At 41.0% G+C, this 20167-nt stretch overlaps 1 pseudogene; it reads left to right on the forward strand.

The window, feature by feature from the left end:
- The first annotated feature begins 1185 nt into the window (after positions 1-1185).
- On the forward strand, positions 1186-11635 carry LOC138845745 (cell division cycle-associated protein 4-like; annotated as a pseudogene).
- The last annotated feature ends 8532 nt before the right edge of the window (positions 11636-20167 follow it).

Consider the following 20167-nt stretch of genomic DNA (forward strand, 5'->3'; position numbering starts at 1 on the left):
CATATAGTCAGTGCCTGCCGGTTAGCCATCTACTTGTATTTATGACTGTGGTTCCTGTGGTGCACACAAATAGAATGTTTTCTTGGCTTCTGTGTCTGGGAGAGGCAGGACAAGAAAAGAACTGCAGCACAAATATTTGGCTTTCAAGATCTTTTCCATGCACACTCACACATAAAATAAAAAACACTAAACAAAAAACCTAGCCCTCAGGAACAGCTGTCTGGCAAACTTTCTGCCTTCTGCAAAAAGAACCCTGGGAGTAACTTTCCTGGAGGAAGCCAGCCCCTTGGTTTCCAGGGCTTCCAGGTCAAATATTGCTTGGATTTCTCCAGACATCCCCAGATCTACCCCAATCGTTCTAATTGGCAGAGGTTTCAATATCCAGGCAAAATTTCTCATTTCATGCATATTCTTCCTACATTTGTAAGTTGGGTAACATAGTGTTCAAAGCAAAACAACCAGTATTGAAAATATTATATGGGGGCCAGCGCTGTGGCATAATGGGTAAAGCCGCCACCTGCAGTGCTGGCATCCTATATGGGTGCTGGTTTGAGTCCCAGCTGCTCCACTTCCCATCCAGCTCTCTGCTGTGGCCTGGGAAAGCAGGAAAAGATGGCCAAGTCCTTGGGCCCCTGCACCCGCATGGGAGACCTAGAAGAAGCTCCTGGTTCCTGGCTTTGGATCCGCGCAGCTCTGTCCATTGGGGTCATCTGGGGAATGAACTAGCAGATGGAAGGCCTCTCTCTCTGTCTCTGCTTCTGCCTCTCTGTAACTCTGCCTTTCAAATAAAGGAATGGGCCAAAGAAAGAAAGAAAGAAAGAAAGAAAATATTACATGGACTCTGTAGATTTAAGTATTATTTTCCTCGAGTAAAGCAAAAAAAAAAAGAGTTTATGTTTGAATTAGTATCATATTTACACCTAAAGATAGAAAGGGAAAATTTCAATGATCAAAATTACTGTTATTAAAATTGATTTAAAAATTATAAAGATTTGACTGAGTCGAACAGGATAACAAGATACAACGCAAGCTGCATTGTGGATTCAGCAAAACCTCAGAAGGCACTGATACCACGCTTGCCACAGAGTGATGGGAAAGAAGGTGGGTCTCTTCCTCCCGCTTTTCACGTTTTCATCCCTTCATCTGAACCTGCTTAAGGGAGACTGGCGCAGCTGGAATCTCAGAATGAAAGCTGTTGATATCATACAAGCCCTTGCATTTTCAGGATTATTAACTCTGAGGGATTATGGCAATTTGCAAATCTCTGGTTTGATCATAAGCACATTTGTGTGTGAAAACGAAGGTATTTCATCCTCAATCCCTTCTGCTTATTAACCATAGTATTCCCTGAGGGCTTATTTCTTCTATTTGCTTTGAGATATTCGTCATTCACTTATATGTTGGAGACTGGATGATTCACATCTATTCGCCAAGAAGATTTGGAGGACAAATGCAAGAACTAGGAGTTTTAGTTCAGAGAAGATAGCATTGCTACTAAATTTGAAGTACTAAAACATAAGAAGTCAAAATTATCTAAGTGAATGCGTGCAGTTTGGAGAAATGAAAAATTCATCTCACTTGTCTCTTCGTAGTTGATTTTAAATAAGTGACACGTTCATTTTTGTTACTGAGCCTCAACTTAGCCTGCAGTGTGTCTCCAAGGATAAAGGACAGGAGTCCCCATCTCATACGTGGTCAATTTAATCCCCTGGTTACCTGGTGCCTCCAATGAGCTTTTAGAGTGATCTAAAGATAGAATTCTAAATATTGCTCCTAAAAATAGAATTTTAATGTTGGCTCCTGTTTGATTTTCCCATGCTTGTAAGGATTTGCCCATCTTGCTACTTATCCCAGCACTGACTGCTGCTGTGCATACTGACCTCTCCGTAGTGGTTTATCTTCGATTAATTGGCTGAACAGCCTCTCTCCTGCCTCCATCAGGCCAGCAACCTCTTCAATATATTCATCGTCTCCAATCGTAAAGGAAATGCCACTCTTTCTCTCTCTGCTTCTCTTACCAGATAAAATGATATAACCTTTAGGGAACGTCCTGTGACATGATCACGGTAGTAGCAGTTGTTTTAATTTCCCTAAAACTCCTTAAAACCAGGCTAATTAGCCACAAAAAAGCAAGCGAAAAAGAACTCAAATGACATTTTCAGCAAATTTTATACCGCAACCCAAAGTCCGGTATTGTATTTTATGGGGAAGAAAGAGACTGTCCAATAAAAGTCAAGGAAACTGTAATTATCACCTCCATTAAACATGATATTGAAGATATTACCCAAGGCATCCAGAGGAAAACAATTAGAAGCCAAAGAATAGAAAGAGATAAAGTTATCATTATTAAAATGTGTTATAATTAAACTTTTCAAAAATTGTTACAGTTAATGAGAATTTAATAAGGGAAAAGAAAATTAAATTAGCATATAAAAATTAATGATATATATATATATATACATAAGCAAGAACTGCCAGAAATGTAAGAAAAGGCCCAATGATAATAGCAAGAAAAATAGTTACAATACCTAGGCAAAGCCTTAACATATAGCAAAATATTAACTTTAAAACATTACTGAAAATTGCAAATTATACTTTAAAAAATTGAACTATCAGGTTTTTGAACTGAAAGCCTCGATATCATAAATATATCAGTTCCAAGTTAATTTATAAATTAACATAATTCTGATAAAATTCTGATGATGCTTTAAACTAGAAATGATGATTATATTAACATGGAAAAATAAACAACAAATACCAAGAAAACTGCAATTCTTGATTAAAACACCCAGCAAAGTGAATACGGAATCTTTCTTTGGCTAATAAAACCAGTAGGCAGGAATGGGGCTGCTTAGAGCTGGCATCATACTTACTACTAAATACTGACGACTTCCTGCCCAATGTTAGGGACAAGGCAAGGATGCTTACTGTCATTCATTCTATTCAGTGTTACACTGGAAGTCCTAGCCATGATAACAAGACAAGGAAAATAAATAAATGCATGAAATTCAAAAAGGAGGAAGTACAAATATCACTATATTCTGGAACAAGATTATTTATAAAAAAGAGCTTGGAAAAGTTTAATTTTGGAAAAAAAAAAAAACAAAGTCAATGTACTTGTTTCTATAATTTCAAATGTGTGTTGGTGCTTGAAGAGACAGACAAACCAACAGAATTGAATGGGGATTCCAATACCAGTTCTGAATGCATTCAGAAACTTAATATATGATAGAAAGAGAACTCCTAAAACTGTAGGGAAAGGTCAACTTTTTAATACCAGCAGTCCTCACCCTGCATGGTGGTATGCTAACATAAAAAATGACTATACAAGTTTACATCAAGTTAAGAAATCTTAATAATCAACATGAAAATTGTAACTGTCCCATTTCTACAGTAAGCTATTTCCTCTATAATTCTATTTATGTTTTATTCAGATTTACTTATAGTGTTATCACTTTTATTTCTTTACCACATCTCATTTTTGTTGACCAATTTTCTCCCAATTATACATTTTTTGTAAAATGCCACATGAGTTTTTCACTCGAAGACATGAAGGCAACACAACTATATGCTTTGCTGTCTGTGTTTGAACTGAAAAATAGATGTGACCAATTAATAACAGCCTTTGAAAGGAGTAGTAGGATTTGTTTCTGATCAAGATGTGCATCCCTGGGACAAGCATTTGGCCTAATGGTTAAGATGTACTTGGGGTGCCTACAATGGTAATACCAGATTGACTAGATTTTAGACTGGACTCGGCTTCTGACTACTACTGATGCACACCCTGGGAGGCAGCAGGTGATGACTCAAGAACTTGGGTCCCTGCCACTCATGTGAGAGTCTCAGGTTGAGTTCCTGGCTTGGGGCTTCGGTCTGGGTCTACCCTGAACAACCAGATGTGAGATTTCTCTATCTACCTGTCTCTCTCTGCCTCTCCAAAAAAAGATGTGTGGCTCATGATGTATCTCATTTATATAGTGATTTGTAAACTGAAGAAGTAGCAGAAAAGTTTATATAATTGCTCAAATATATTATAGTGACTAATATTTGAACCATGTTATTGAGGGAGAATTTATTTAACTATGCTGCAGAAGCTGAAATCCATATATATTGGACCCAGAAACATCTGGATTGCCTATAATCATGTGAGTATAATTAGTTAGTCATTTGAGAAAAGATAGAATCATACTAACACTTCAGTTCCACACTAGGATAAGTTCTACTACAGATAACAGATGAAAACATAACAAAATGAATACCACAGATAAACTAACATATGGATGGATTATTCTCTAAATTGGTTGTAGGAAATATTTTCTAATCATGATTCAATATATAGAATAATGTGAGAAATGATTAAAACATTTGCTATACTTTAGAATTACTTTTGTTGAAAAAGCAAAAGAAAAGAAAAAACCCTATAAGCAAAGTCAAAAAATGAATTAAATACTTCAGGAAGGCATGTCCACAAATATCATATACAAAGAGGTCCCACAAATTAAGGGAGAAAAAAGATCAACAACTCCCTGAAATAAAGGGGTAAAGATATCCGGAGAGCATACAAGAAGAAATATTTGCCTGGCATATGAAAAGCTTCCTCACTCCACACACAATAAAAGAAAAGAATTTAAACTATAGAGAGGTATCAAGTTTCACCTGTCAGATTGGTAAAAGTCAGAAATTAGCCACATGTATCTGTTGAGAAAAATATATGGAAGCAGGAGCTATCATACACTGCAGATGGGATTTCAACCTCGTAAAGCCCTTACTGGAGGAGAATTTGGGAGTACTTAGAAAAATCAGACATGAATTTACCCCAAGCCATCTCATTTCTAGAAATATCTCTCAAAAATGGCAAAGCTGGGGATGGCGCCGTGGCTCACTTGGTTAATCCTCCGCCTGTGATGCCGGCATCCCATATGGGCGCCGGGTTCTAGTTCCAGTTGCTCCTCTTCCTGTCCAGCTCTCTGCTGTGGCCCAGGAGGGCAGAGGAGGATGGCCCAAGTGCTTGGATCCTGCACCGGCATGGGAGACCAGGAAGAAGCACCTGGCTCCTGGCTTTGGATCGGTGCAGCGCCAGCCGTAGCGGCCATTTGGGGAGTGAACCAACGAAGGAAGACCTTTCTCTGTGTGTCTCTCTCTCACTGTCTATAACTCTACCTGTCAAATAAAAAAAAAAAAAAAGGCAAAGCTATGAAATGACTTAAACACAAGTTATTTATTACAGTATAGTCATAAATGGAAATATTAAACTCAAATGTCCATCAATTAAGGACTGGTGAACAAGTTATTTTCCATCATGCATTGGAATACTGTGCAATTATGAAAGAATTTGTTTGAAAAAAAAAACCCTATACACTATGTCATCATCAGAATTTTTTGGCATTGGGAGTAGACATTTAGCCTAGTGGTTAAGACACTCATGTTCCATGTAGGGATACCTGGGTTTGCTATCCATTTCTGGCTCCAACTAGTTTCCTGCTGATGCAGATGCTGGGAGGCAGTGATGATGGCTCAAATAATTTGGTTCCTACTCCTCTGGGCGGGAGACCCAGGTGATGTTTCTGGCTCTCAGTTTCAGTTCAGCCCAACCTCAGCGGTAGGCATTTGGGGAGAGACAGGCTCTCCATTTCTCTCTTTCCCTCTGTCTCTCAAATAAATAAAAATGAAAATTTTGAAAAAGGAAGTTTTATCTCACTTCTTTTTTTCAAATAGTTGAGGGAAAGCAATGTTAATGCTCCTTTAAATGTCTGGGTATATATTAAAGAAAGCATTTAAGAGGTATTGATAAGAAAAAAAAGGCATAATAGAAGTGGCCAAGACTCAAAAGAATTTCTTTTCTTCCTTGTGAGTTAGAGTTGGTCAGATGGATTATGAGTCATAAAAAGTCAACATATAGCCATTTTGGCCCAATTTTACGTTTTATTTCAGATAATGAGAGTTAGGTTTTTGCCACTAGATAAACTATAGTGTATCACCTGAACGTAAATGAAGAATGACCTTCTGGGACTAACAATTAGTGCAAAGGTTAAGTCACCCCATGAGACGCCTACATCTCATGTCTGGGGGCCTGGGCTATTCTGCTTCCCATGCAACTTCCTGCTGATGTGCACCCTGGAAGGCAGAGGTTAAGGCTTAAGAACTTCAGTCCCTGCTACCCACATGGGAGTCTCAGATGGAATTACAGGTTCCTGGTTCTGGCCTGGTCCAGCCCTAGCTGTCATAGGCTGTTGAGGAGTGAACCAGTGGATGGAAGATCTCTCTGTCTCAATGTCTCTTTCTCTTTCTCTTTCTCCCTCTTTTTCTTTAAAATAAAGTGAAAATAAATAAATTTAAAACTTTTTAAAAAGAAAGGAGCCTTTTTTAAAAAGCATAACCTCCTGTTTTTAGTTCACTGTGCTGCTGTACCCCTGTTCTCTACCCATGAGAACAGCATGCACCACTGCCCCTCAGCCTGATATCTATATGGAAACAGGAACGGTCTCCTGGATGGTCAAGGCACTCTTGCTCTTCTTCTACATACTTGAATGACCGCCATGCTGTCTTGATTAGCAGTGATGCCACCATTTGTGCAGAGCTACATCTTTCTGCTTTAGATGCATTACCATGCTGTTGCTGAGTATTTATATAAAACACCCCAAGAAGGAGTTATCTCAAACTCACAGATAGTATTGAGCTCATTTTCATTCATAGCATATGCAATAAATCTAAAACTTTGGTAATTCAAGGTTTGAGACTCTTGTTCGCCATTAAAATAGCAGTTGCTGTTATTGATTCTAGCTAAGCTAGCAGTATTTCTTCACTTAGGTCATTTCATTCTATGAATTGTGGAATAACCACTATTAATCTCCTTTTCACAGATAATGAAATATTATTTACAGCAATAAAACAATTTCCCTATGATTCTACAATTCAGAGGCAAATCCAGTATTCAGACCTGGATTCCAGAGATGAATCTCTTAATTTCTAAACTTAGATTTTCCCAAACCACCCCTTCTGTTGTCCCTTCACTAGCTGTTATTCATGGTACTGGATTAGGCGCTACACTAAGAAGGTGACGAAATGCAAATAAACTCATCCTTCAATTTAGACAGAAGTAACATTATAGTAACAAACAAAATATTCCAGGTTTTGATATTTTTGGTATTTTCAAATAAATAGTTATCATTTTGCCAAGCAGTACAACCTGATCAAAATGGTCACCTTTCCTGTCAATGTCATTTCATTTCACTGTAATGTAAAGAACTTCAGATTTAAAGTCTCCCCTTATTCATATCAAACTTATTATGCCAGAGACCACACTTAATTAACATCTTCATTGGTAAGCACTTAAAAGCAAAATATTGGAAGAAAGACATAGATACAGGATCATTTGTGGTTTTCTCCCCATATTGCACTGTAGTATTCTCATTTTCTTTACTCAACTGATTTTTTCTCTTAACTCATGTAAACCTAAAAAGCCAAACAATAAGAGAGAGGTCATCCAAAGAATGCTAGTACTTATTTGAGAATAGCAGAGCACTGAAATGGGAAACTGGAACCATAATAAACTGTGAGTGCATTCAAAGAGGTAGGGGCAACAGGAAGCTTAAGGGCAAAAACAAAGGGCGATTACATCAGATACTTTGAAACAATACTCTTTGGGTACCCTTAGCTAATAATCAGGATGACATCAGTCTGTGATTAACAGTTAATAGGCAGATGTGTAGACACTATTTCTTGTATAAGGTTACTGTTGCCCCATGCAAACTTGTGGTTCTGTCAGAATCTCTCATGTGAATTATAACCAAGCAATCAGGCATAGGAACTCTGCCTTCATTACCTCTTGGTTTTATCTGTTTATTTTATTAATGTTAACGCGTGTTACTTCATTTTGCTTTGAACAACTTTCATCTTCCTTTCATACTTATATTCACCAAACATTCTATTTTTAAATCATTCATAGAAGTAGAAGATTTATTTCCCCTAGAAGCCAACAGAAAAGATGATTTGCCTTATTCAAAAGTATTTATTTAGCATCTACTTTATTTCAGGCCCTAAGTATACAGGTGTTAGAAGAAGAAGACAGAAAAACTCTATTTTCATGGCCTTAGTCTACAGACTAAGAGGACATCAAATCCAAATCTTTTAATTTAATTTACCCAGTTTTCATGTGTGAAATTTTACTTTAGAGAAAGTCTGATCAGATTTCATCTCTTTGGTAATAAATATTCCCAAGGGTTGAATTTATCACAGTAAGTTACTATGAAATAAACATGGGTTGGCTTAATGAGTATTTTTACAAAAAAGAAGGCAAAGATTGAGTAACCATTGCTCTTTGTGGCCAGAGATTGGCTATGTCATGAGCATAGGGGAAAGTTAGTCATAAATAATAAACTGATGGAAAAAAACTTATAAAATTAGACATTGCTTTCCTATTTAAGATAAATATTGAAAGTAGCAAATTTTAGTAAAAGAAAATAGAGCTCTTTGCATTTATAATTAGTTGACACTTAACTTATTTTATGGATATCATTATCCATGTTCATGGATGGATATTTTAACTCAGAAGCACAATCATCATAATTTTTTAAGGATTTATTTATTTGAAAGTCAAGAGTTATACAGAGAGAGAAGGAGAGGCAGATAGAGAGAGAGAAAGAGAGAGAGAGAGAGAGAGAGAGATCTTCCATTTGATAGTTCACTCCCCAATTGGCCACAATGGCTGGAGCTGCGCTGATCCAAATCCAGGAGCCAAGAGCTTCTTCCAGGTCTCTAATGTGGGTACAGGGACCCAAGGACTTGGGCCATCTTCTACTGCTTTCCCAGGCCATAGCAGAGAGCTGGATTGGAAGTGGAGCAGCCAGGACTCAAACCAGTGCCCACATAGGATGCCGGTACTGCAGGCAGCGGCTTTACCTGTATGCCACCGTGACGACCCCACAATCACCACAATTTCATTGTGACACGTTTTACTTGAACCACTTAGATAGCTCAAAGAAATCTACAGTAAGCTAAAATTGTGATTCTAGCTAGTTCATACAGATATGTTTGGATATATGAAAAAAACTGAGTCTTTTCAGGCACCATCCAAATGTTAGTTACTGTTGTGAAAATCTCTTCTAAGGTCAAAGTTTTTGAGGAGCCAAAAGAAAATCTAGATCTAGTTTTCTAGATCAAGGTTCTTTCTATCATGGAGCACTTTGTATAAATACATGAGCCTGAAAGAAACAGGAGGCACAGTGGACAAGCTTCCCTGAGTACGGTTAACTTTTATTTATTTATTTAAAAGGTTTTATTTACTTAGTTGAGAGGTACAGTTTATGGAGGGGGGTCTTCCATCTGCTGGTTCACTCCCCAAATGGCCGCAACAGCTGGAACTGGGCTGATCCCAAGCCAGGAGCCAGGAGCTTCTTCCAGGTCTCCCATGTGGGTGCAGAGGCTCAAACACTTGGGCAATGCTTTGCTGCTTTCCCAGGCCAAAAGCAGGGAGATGTATCTGAGGAGGAGGAGCCAGGACACAAACTGGTGCCCATATGGGATGCCGGCACTGCAAGCAGAGGCTTAACCTATGCCACAGCACCGGCCCCTAGGTTAACTTTATTTTAAAATCTGTTTATTGCCATCTTATGAGTCGTTCAATTTTCCAGCACAAAAACACAGTTAAGATTTTAAGGTTAAAGGAAGTAACTGATGACTTTTCAAATATGTCCTCTGTGTGGGCCAGATATGCAGTAGCTTGTGAAATGAAATGCCAAAACTACCGCATATTTCAGTAATGAATCACTAGCCATTTGTCACCACGTTAAAAGTTGCTTCTAAGGAGAAAACTTTAGAAACTGTAATTACATCTCACAGAAGCAAAAAAGGTCAAAAAGTGGTGTCTATTTAGCTTCATGGAATTTCTTAATGAATCAGTAGAGCATTATGGGAAGATTGTTTTCCTCTGCATCAAAAGTCTACACACATAAACTAACGCCACCAATTAAAACATCAATGTGGTTGGTAAGAGGCTGGCACTGTGGCACAACTGGTTAAGTCGCCCCCTGCAGCACTGGCATCCCATGTTGGTGCCTGTTTGAGTCCTGGCTGCTGCACTTCCAATCCAGCTCCCTCTAATGTGCCTGGGAAAGCAGCAGAAGATGGTTTAAGCGCTTGGGCCCCTGCACCCACGTGGGTAACATGGAGGAAGCTCCTGGTTCCTGGCTTCTGCCTGGCCCAACCCTGGCCAGCCTGTGTAGGCATTCGGGAAGTGAATCAGTGGATGGAGGCTCTTTCTCTCTCAATTCCTTCCTTTCTGTCTCTGACTTATAAATAAATAAATCTTTTACCAAAAATAATTGTGTCACACCAACATGCTATTCAAGTCCATCATCAAGCTGTTAAACACCGGAGGTGTACAGAAAAGCCAAAAAGACAGATGTTCTAGGAGGCGACTATGGACTGCATGAGCCCTCTTGGTGGCTGAGCAGTTGAAATACTAGGACCTATTTCCATTCCAGTAAGTCTACGAAGAGTGATGCACAAGCAACACTTGACGGAGCTGAGTTCTTCAACTCATTGGGTGAATAAATGAGTCTAAAAATCTTATAATGTTCTATTTGTAGAAATACTATTGTTTCTCCCATATCTTCCATACTTTGATCATATTAGGTAATATTTCTAATTTCCACAGGTATTCTGTATTATTCAGAACCAAAAATTTCCAACTTTTGTGAAAAACAACTGCCAAATCTCATGGGCCAGACAAAAATGTGTGTTTTTTATGGAGCATTTTTTTGGCTAGGCACAACGGCTCAGCAATGTAAGCATCTTCCCTAGAACATGGCATCTTAAACAACACGGCGTCCACAGTCATTCCACAGAGTGTGGGCAGTGACACAGGAGATGCCTGTGACAGGCTTCAAAGATCCATACGCTATTTCTACTGCCCATGCATTATCCAAATGCAGTCATGCGGCCATGCAGCGGCTTCAAGAGAGGCTCAGAAGTGAATCTTGGCGGCGGAGGCCGTGCAGGGCGCCATCTTTGCACGAGGCCGGAAGAGGAAGCAGGAAGCGTGCAGACCCTGAGGAAGAGTGGAAGGCGCCTGGGCTGGCTTTCGAACCCTCGCTTTCTTCAGCCCACAGCGGCAGGGGCTCCCGGCCATGTCCCTGGTCAGGCTCCCGCTCTGCCACGGGCTGGTGGAGCCCAACCTGTGCCGCCGTTCCTCGTCGGCCCTCGTCGCCAACCTGGTGCGGCGGGTTTAGGAGGAGCTGAGCCGCGATGGGCCCCGCTGGACCACGACGTCTACACCGAGATCCTGTGCCGCACAGGCGAGGAGGGCCCCGCTCCGGGCCCCGGCGACGGCTGCTTGAAAGGCCCGGTTTCTAGCCTGCCCGTGGCCACGGCTGCACAGGCGATTCTCCGAGCAGCCTTTGGGGAAACAGAGGCAGCTCCCGGAGTCGCTGGACCCGGTATTTGAGACATGGAGAGCAAGAGCCCTGGTTCCGTGGAGGAGCTGTTTGCAGACGAGGACAGCTCGAGCTGTGACCTGGCCACTGCGCTCAGGGCCTTGAAGAGCTGCACAAAGGTAAGCCAATGCAAGGGGCCGCAGGCCTGGCCTCGGGCTCGGACCTGGCTCATTGACGTTTGGATAGGTGACTTTTTCAAATGAAGTTTTATATGTTTGGGCCAATATTTTGTTTTAAAGTCCGTTTCTTACAATTTTTACGCTTTTATCTTTTGAGATCAATCCTTTTCAGCTATTTTCTAAAAAGTGTATTTTTCTATGAATATCTTCTGTTGCTACACTACAAAGTTTGATAGCCTAAACACTCGCCATTGGGAGTTCATTTGTTTAAGGTGAAATGAGGGACTGTGTGTGCAGTGGCCTGTCCCTGGATGGGCCATGGTTGTTGCTTCCGACGTCGGCCTGTCCCTGGATGGGCCGTGGTTGTTGCTCTGGGCGTCGGCCTGTCCCTGGATGGGCCGTGGTTGTTGCTTCGGGCGTTGGCCTGTCCCTGGATGGGCCGTGGTTGTTGCTCTGGGCGTCGGCCTGTCCCTGGATGGGCCGTGGTTGTTGCTTCGGGCGTTGGCCTGTCCCTGGATGGGCCGTGGTTGTTGCTCTGGGCGTCGGCCTGTCCCTGGATGGGCCGTGGTTGTTGCTCTGGGCGTCGGCCTGTCCCTGGATGGGCCGTGGTTGTTGCTTTGAGCTCCCGCATGGCCGGCGCCGTGACGCTCTGGGTTACCGCTGAGCTGCAGGCGGGTGGGGAGCTGCACGCTGCCCTAGAATCCCATCCCCAAAAGTTCTCAGCCCCTGTCTGCCCTCTGTCTCCTTCTCCCCCTTCTGTCCACCTCCGTGGTCACCCCTCTTGGGATTTCTCAGTCTTCCTGAATTAATTTGAAGAGTTTGATCTGGTTCCTGGAAAGCAAAGACTTTTCATGATTTCTAAATATCTTAGTTTCTACTTCCTGAAGAAACCGTATAGCCTTAGTAGAGATAGCAGCAGGATAGGAAAAAATATGTCCAGAATTTAAACTGTTTGATAGAAATAAATGCTTATGTTTGAAGATACTAACATCATGATCCCGAATCACTCTTGTTTACCTATCTACTGAAATGAACTTGCAGAGGACTATGTGGTCATATTGAGTCTTGTGAATAGATACCTCAAAGAAAAGAGAAATGAAAATTAAATTAGAAATCAAAAAATAAAAATTAACAGCTGAGAGCATTTCAAAATTAAATTTCCATCTTATCAGTTCCTTTCAAGACTCTGGTGATGGGTATTGTTGTGAATGGGAGAAGTGATTTTCTTTTCAAAGTTTTCCATTCAATAAGATGACAATGGTATCTGAAATTACAGATCTGAACTCACCGAGAATCAATGCTTTTCCTGCTGGCAACTTAGCAGCCTTTGTAATTGATGTGACAGTTTCATTTCCCCACTGCCACCGACAATCGACGTGTTACTCCATCTCACAAGCAAATCTTTTTTTAAAAAAAAGCTTTCAGTTTTACTATTTAGAAGATATTAAAATTCTTCAAAAATGTATGGTGGCAATGATAGATGGTAGATTCACGGTGTTGACAATATCCTTCTTTTGACAGTACAGAACAAAAAGTTCTCCGTGTGCGTTCTTAAATATGGCTAATAATTGCTTCAAATGGACAATTCATAATTCGTAATCTTTATCTAAGGCCGCTTTGAAAAAGGAGTGCCCTTAGCCCAGGAGTGGGTAGACAGGAACAACTTGCAGCCAATGCTCTGCCTTGACCGTTGCTGTCTCAGAGAATAATGTCCAGGAGCACCTTTATTGATACAGCAACAGAAGACCTTTCACACCTGGGCCTGCCCAACCTGATCTTTTTGTCACCTACATGTCTGAACTTAAGTGCCACTGAATTCACTCTTTCAGGAGTACACAATAATCTTTTTTTTCTTTAAAGACTTCTTAAAAGATTTATTTATTTATTTGAAGCACAGAATTACAGAGAGGCAGAGAGAGAATCTTTCATCTGCTGATTCACTCCCCAAATGGCCACAACAACCGGAGGTAGGCCCATCTGAAGCCAGGAGCCAGAAGCTTCTTCCGGGTCTCCCACGTGGGTGCAGGGGCCCAAGCACTTGGGCCATCTTCCACTGCTGTCCCAGGCCAATACTGTCCCAGCAGATAGCTGGGTCAGAAATGGAACAGCCGGGACTCAAACAGGAGCCCATATGGGATGCCAAACTGCAGGTGGTGGCTGTACCCACTGCGCCACAGTGCTGGCCCCCACAAAATAATCTCTTATTAGGCCATTCTGCACAAGCTGAGAGGCCTGGAATGAGCTGTACCAGTCAGAGTGAGTTGGCCATGTTGCATTAACAGAGAACCTTGCACACATCCTAAAATACTAGAAATGTATTTCTCACATGTGCAGTGTTGGGTGGTGAGGCTCCTCTCATTACAGTCGCTCTGGCTTGAAGACTCATAGAAATTTCATCTCAACATGTGTTGGAGTGATCTTTGCATAAATGCAAAGATGTCAGAAAAGTTCTGGTTTTTACCGAAAAGTGACAGTTAGCCATTCAACTCAGATTTTATTAGCCACAGAGAGGCACCTGGCTAATCCTAACATGAAGGCAATGAAGGCAATGAAGTGCAATCCTGCTGTAGAAGGAAGAAAGGCACACTTGTAATGAAGTGCTAATGATTACCACTGCAGTAGTCTCAGTAGGTGAAGGTTCATTCAGTTTTTGAGATTCAAACCAAGTGTTCCCTCCTGTAAGAAGTCCTCCATGGCATCTCAAGAATTTAATCGCTTCCTTATGTTTACCCCGCATACTTTGTCCATGCTTTCCTGGAATATGAGGCACATCATATTATGATAATGGATTACCATGCCTAGAAGCAGCGTTACATTGACAATTCCTCATTCATATTTTTCTGTCAAGTGTGTGGTAGGGGTGCAGCACATGCAGGGTGCTTGCTGGTGCTCCTTGTAGGAGGTTTATTTGTCCATTTTCACCCTTGGAGAATGATTTTAGTGAAGACACAGCCTATATCTTTTTGCACCATCCTAATCCTAGTGTCTTGCTACAGTATTTGGTACTAGTGCATATTTTCTCTATGTTGGATGAATGAGTTGATTGATGAATTACACTAGTTAGTAAAACATACTGTATTAGTAGGATGGGCTAGATTATGCTCTAGAAACCAAACGGCTACAAAATATTCATTAAGTTAAGCACACATTTGTGACTTGTTCGTGTCACATATTCTATGTGAGTGAGCCAGGGGCTCTGTTCCACCCAGTTAGAGACCTCGGCTGATCTAGGCTCTGCCGGCTTAGAGCTGAATCACCTGAAACACAAAACCGTTTCAGTTGTCCTGGCAGGGGAAGAGGAAACTGGAAAATCACAGATGGCTTTTGAATTCTTTGGCCTGGAAATGACCCATCTCTCTTCCCCTCACATTCCGTTTCCCTGGGCCAGACCAACCACATGGTTCAATCGTGGCATAAGGCTGAGGAATACAGAAAAATAAAGTGGAATATTTGGTGCCTATTTCTGTCTGTGGCTGAAGCTAATGTTTTTTATAATAGAAAACAAAACACAATACAGAAAATGTTGGCAAGTCACATAATCACACCTCTCTAGTACTTTTCAAATGAGAGGATGCCTGAACTCAATAGCCGGTGCAAAATGCGAGAGAAGAATCAAACTGTTGTGTTTGGGAAACAGTTCTTTAACAGGCAATCCAGTGACTCTCACGTTAATGTGAATTTGCCTTTCAGCTTCCCACTAAAGATGTCTAAAAAGGAAAACTCTGCAATACCACTAGAAACTAAGACTAACATTTAGCTGTCTGCCACAGACTAGAAGGGTGTCCCACACTAGAAATGTCGGTGGGTTTTGACAGAGCAGCAAATCTCCAGTCTTTGCCTTCTCCGAAGTGTATTTCCCTGGAAGGAAATATTATCTCGGCCTTCACATTTTTCTCCGAATTGATGGTGTGATATTACACTAACCTGGAAACTGGGATACGTTTCATTATTATGTAGGTTTTTATTTTAAATGTTTTTAAAAAGTTGGGGGTAGGGATGGAAAGGAGAGAGAGATGGTGAGAGAAATTCCATCTGCTTATGATCTCAGTGCACACAAAGGGCTGTGCTGGGGTCAAAGTCAGGAGCTGGGGACCAAATCCAGGTTGTCCAGGGGCTGGCAGGAATCCCATTACTTGGGCTTTGACCATTGCCTCTCAGCATTTGCAGAATGCTGGAGTCAGAAGCCAGAGATGAATTGCACTGTGGTGTGGAGGGATGGGGGAGGGATGGGTGTTTTAACTGCCAGGCCAAGTATTGACCTGTCATAGCTGTTGTTTTTATGAGGTAGTCAAAATTACATCCCTCTTGATTTCTTTACGGTGAAAAGTCTTACACTCAGCTGTACCAGTTGAGTGGTTCCTCCATTTTCTGTAGTATCATCTAAACACAGCTGATGTCTTGTCTAGAGTGGCTGGACTCTCTAGGGGAGTCTGGGCACCTCTCTCCAGGTAGCCTTTCCGGAAGACTGTCTTGGATTTTCTCCATGGTGTCTGGATTTCAAGACAGAGGAAGCAGGAGCTGTCACTTCCTTTAAGGCTCAAATCTAGAACTGACACAATACCATGGCTGCCACATCCAGTCGGTCCAAGAAAGGCATAGGACTAAAGTGTATTGAAGGGACAGGAATAGATTCCACTTCTGGAAGTGAAGAGGGGCACATTTTTGTAGGACAAGGAAAAGTGATGATAGCTACATTTGGAAATTATTTAATACAACAAGGAAAATTGGCATAAATATATTCAGAGATAACAGTGTTTGATTCTTGGTGAGCATCTTGCTTGTCCACTGTGAACTTATGAGAGAATAATTTGCAAGCCATAGACACAGCAGACAGTAGCAGCAGTCTGATTAATTTCCAGGAGCAATAGTTAAATCCAGTGATTTGGCCCAGTAAGGTTTGCTTAAGAATTTTTATGTGTGTCAATTTGATAGTTGAATAAGAACAACCCTTAATAGAACAGATGTTGAAAATAAACTGCAGATGCTCCTGGAGAAGTAAAAGTCTGTGACAGAGAAGAGCAGATCCTCTGATAAAGATAAAGGAGAATGGCACAAAAAGAAAGTTTGTCCCAGCTGAATTTGGCAGAGGGATGGTTGGGTGTGGAAGGGCATATGCATGAACAGAAGGATGAAAATCTGACTACATTGACAGTTAGACACCTTCGCTTCCTAGATCAATCCAAAAGATGTGATTCTGCTACCTGAGACAGATGCCAGGAGCCTTGCAGTGAATGAGTGCAATTTCTTATTAATATAAATGCTTGAGTTCATTGTAATAAAATATGTTTTATCTAACGGAGTCAAACAGGTTCTGGACAGCATTCTGGACAAAAATATCCACTGTTAACATAAAACTTTCTGGAGCAAACCTTTTCCCTTAAAGTGTCTACAGAGTCAAGAATCATTTCTTCATGAATGAGTGTCCCAAGGAAACTTTTTTTTTTAACTTTTATTTAATAAATATAAATTTCCAAAGTACAGCTTATGGATTACAATGGCTTATTCCTCCCCCATAACTTCACTCCCACCTGCAACCCTCCCATCTCCCGCTCCTTCTCCCATCCAAGGAAACTCAAATGTGCACCTAGTTCACCATGACTTGGAGCAAAACATGTATCTACCGCTCTTCCCCAAAACAGCCCCCCAGTGCTATCCTCCTGGCTCAGCTGTGATCTACCAACTTAACCAGTATTATTCTAATTATGTCTTATTCTGATCCACATTTGTTCAAAAGAATCCATCATAGGATTTTTTACCTGTGAAACTAGGAAGAAGAAATGACTTTGGACTTCACTGACTTGATATCATTTATCTTTTATAAATATTGCCAACAGAGGACATGGAAGAAAATTCCTTTCTTTTTCTTTTTTTTATGCTATTTATCTAATGAACATCACTTGTGATAAGAAACTGCTGCTCCTGGATTTTATTTTAACTGAAGGTGACTCAAGTCCTAATACAATGAGTTTTAATAATGTTATGAACGAATTTATACTAGGATTGGTCTCCATGGATGATGTCAAAGATTGTTTTTTTTTTCTTAAAGATTTATTTATTTATTTGAAGGGCAGAGTTACAGAGAGGCAGAGGCAGCAGAGAGAGGTCTTCCATCCAATGGTTCCCTCCCCATATGGTCGCAACGGCCAGAGCTGCGCCGATCTGAAGCCAGGAGTCAGGAGCTTCTTCGAGGTCTCCTATGCAGGTGCAGGGTCCCAAGGACTTGAATGATCTTCTACTGCTTTCCCAAGACATAGCAGAAGTGGAGCAGCTGGGACCTTAACTGTTACCGATATGGGATGCTCGCACTGCAGGTGGTGGCTTTACCGGACATGCCACAGCACCAGCCCCAAGGATTGGTTTTGAGTTAAAGAGAGAGAATCTAGCAATTATTAGTTCATATATAAAGGCAACTGTTGGTTTTATCTTTTAAAAATCAAGTAAACAAAAGGACAATTTTGGATTTCCCTTTTGACTTCTGGTTCAGTTCAAATTTGTCAAGAATTATTAGGCTTTTATTATGACCCTCCTGCCATAGATACCATACAGGCTAAGGTACATTAGGTGTGATTCCTGTCTTTGAAGAATTTGCAAGACAGAACAGAGAAGATATTTTTAGGAATTATAATAAGTTAAAATGCCTAATCAGTGTATAAGAGGTGCATTCCTTTTCGTCGGTAGATTAAAAGCATGTTCAGTGTTTTCAGGGAATACCATAGAAAGGTTCCTACTGTTCTTTGGAGGAAATACCAGCCAAAAGGAAAGCAAAGCAGAACAAAGATGGACACACAAACATACCAGTTCTCTTGGTAAGTTGGGAAATTTCTGTAAGGTAATTACTGGCATTTTTAATGTTTGAAGTGATAGATAGTAAAGGGTGGGAGATAAGGCTACGAAGTCCTCCAATGGAATGAAGCCACAAAATGCTTCCATGTACTAAGAAGATCTGAATTTCTTTATAGGAAATGGGTGACCTTGGGAAGTTTGATAGCTTAGAATGCCATTAGTAATCTGTGATTTAAATGTAAGGGTTCAGGTACCAACACCCTTGGTTGCATCAGGTTAAGTCCTTGCTTGCAATGCCAGCATCCTATATTGGAGTGGTGCTTCCAGTCTGAGCTGCATTGTTCCCAATTTCTATCTGTCCCAGTCTCTCCCCCACTCCCTCTTTCTCTCTCAAATCAGTCTTTAAATATGAAGGCTCAAAGGGGAACTATTATACACTGTTGGTGAGAGTGCAAATTAGTACAGCCACTATAGAAAACAGTATAACGGTTTCCCAAAAAAACTAAAAATAGATCAGCTGTATGATCCAGCCACCCCATTTCTGGGTACACAACTGAAGGAAGTGATTAGAATGCTTGGGTTAGTAGCACCACAAGCAGTAGCAAGGACTCTTCATTAATTTCAATTGAGAGAAGATAAAAGTGTAATAAGCAAGTCCTATTCATTAGGCATTTCAAGAACTGGGAAAGTCATGTTCCATTTCTACCTGTGCAGGCACATTGTCCGGAGCTAACTGTGGGGACACACTGGGCTGTGTAAAGTAAAGGTGTTCTAGCTGACCACAGACACCGGAACTGAGGCTGTCTCAACTACCTGGGAGCTCTGTACAGTTCCAGGATGATGCCAGTGAACCTGATCCTTCTTGGTTGATTCTAGGGCCAAAACTTGTCCAGACTCATACTGAATTTTACAAGTGACTTAAGCATCATTTGAAAACATAGATGACTGATTTACAACTAGAAGACGGTTCTAAAATTCTGAGAGAGACTTATGATGCAATTGGAGGAGTACAAGCAGTGCCTCTTATGCTGTCCCACCAGTTTTTATTTCCCAAAGTGCCTTGTCCTAAAACAGGAAGAGTAAAAATAATTATATCTCCGTAAAGCTAGAAAAATTTTTTTAAAACGATTGGACTAGTATTTGAATGTCAGTTGATCACATTAAGTAGAAGCATTCAGCATAACTCCTTTGCAGGAGGATGTAATGACATTATTGCTAATGCAGGTAGAAAGTATATTTTTCCTGGGGCCGGCGCGGTGGCACAGTGGGTTAACGCCCTGGCCTAAAGCGCCTGCATCCCATATGGACACTGGTTTAAGACCCAGCTGCTCTGCTTTCTGTCCAGCTCTCTGCTATGGCCCGGGAAAGCAGTAGAAGATGGCCCAAGTCCTTGGGCCCCTGTACCCACATGCGAGACCCAGAAGAAGCTCCTGGCTCCTGGCTTCAGATTGGCACAGCTCCGGCTGTTGTGGCCAATTGGGGAGTGAACCATCGGATGGAAGACCTCTCTCTCTCTCTCTCTCTCTCTCTTTGTCTTTCTGCCTCTCCTCTCTCTGTGTAACTCTGCCTTTCAAATAAATAAATTAATCTTTTAAAAAAGGTATATTTTTCATTTGAAACATGGTTACCAAATTTGGGCCCTAAATAACATATGGAGCAAAAATTGCACAATATGATTTGCTATTATATGAACCAATTCTCTTCCAAATGGAAAATATTGTCACAGGGGAAAAATGTACCCACATATTTTTAATTGTTCAAGGCTTCCACATAACATGTCCAAAACAGGGAAGGAGAACCACTTTTATTTTGGAATTAAGTTTGACAAAGTGC

Source organism: Oryctolagus cuniculus, chromosome 16 (assembly GCF_051225735.1).
Source record: "Oryctolagus cuniculus isolate XC-2025 breed Fujian yellow rabbit chromosome 16, ASM5122573v1, whole genome shotgun sequence".
NCBI classification, from domain to species: domain Eukaryota; kingdom Metazoa; phylum Chordata; class Mammalia; order Lagomorpha; family Leporidae; genus Oryctolagus; species Oryctolagus cuniculus.